The sequence below is a fragment of the Calidris pugnax genome, unplaced genomic scaffold, assembly GCF_001431845.1.
Source record: "Calidris pugnax isolate Ruff unplaced genomic scaffold, ASM143184v1 scaffold181, whole genome shotgun sequence".
Classification (NCBI taxonomy): Eukaryota; Metazoa; Chordata; class Aves; order Charadriiformes; family Scolopacidae; genus Calidris; species Calidris pugnax.
Window position 1 is genome coordinate 661,416 of NW_015090976.1, and position 1,197 is coordinate 662,612.

The window sequence follows — 1,197 nt, forward strand, 5'->3', positions numbered from 1 at the left end:
GCTCTTCAGGGCATGCTCTAGTGCCCAAGGTTATTGGTTTATGGTGAGGTGTTGAGTGTGGGGTTTAGTTGGTGGGTGCGGTGTTTTTGGTGGGCGTTTGGTGTGGTGTGTTTTGTATTTGTTTGGTTGTTTGGTTTTTTTTTGGTTTTTTTTTGTGGTTGGACTCGATGATCTCAGAGGTCCCTTCCAACCACTAAGATTCTGTGATTCTGTGATTCTCCTCAGGTACATGTGTACTGTGGCTGAGAGGATGGAGTTCCCGGGCTCAGGAATGCTCCTCCGTGTGCGTGCGTAGAGATACCAGTGGGTGTGTGGTCAGTGACTCCACAGCAGCACACCTGAGGAACTTCTGCAGAAACGTCCGTGCATCCAGGTAAGCTGTACACCCAGCAGCAGGATCTCCAAGCTGCAGTTCCTCTGGCTCAATGTCCCACTACAGAACACTTGGCACAAAGCAACAGGAGGCCAGATGAAGACACACAAAATATTCATACATCTGCCATTTATTGGGAAAAAGTCTTAATACGCTTCTCACAAACATAAAAAATCACAGAATCACAGAATCACACAGGGTTGGAAGGGACCTCTGGAGATCATCTAGTCCAAGCTCCTGCCAGAGCAGGTCCACCCAGAGCAGGTTGCACAGCAGGTACATGTGTAGTGTGGCTGAGAGGATGGAGTTCCCGGGCTCAGGAATGCTTCTCCGTGTGCGTGCGTAGAGATGCCAGTGGGTGTGTGGTCAGTGGCTCCACAGCAGCACACGTTGAGGAACTTCTGCAGAAACGTCCGAGCTCCGTGCATCCAGGTAAGCTGGACACCCAGCAGCAGGATCTCCAAGCTGCAGTTCCTCTCACTCAATGTCCCACCACAGAACACTTGGCACGAAGCAACAGGAGGCCAGATGAAGACACACAAAAGGCTCAATGTCCCACTACAGAACACTTGGCACAAAGCAACAGGAGGCCAGATGAAGACACACAAAATATTCATACATCTGCCATTTATTGGGAAAAAGTCTTAATACGCTTCTCACAAACTTAAAAAATCACAGAATCACAGAATCACATGGGGTTGGAAGGGACCTCTGGAGATCATCTAGTCCAACACCCTGCCAGAGCAGGTCCACCTAGAGCAGGTTGCACAGGAACGTGTCCAGGTGGGTTTTGAATGTCTCCAGAGAAGGAGACTCCACCACCT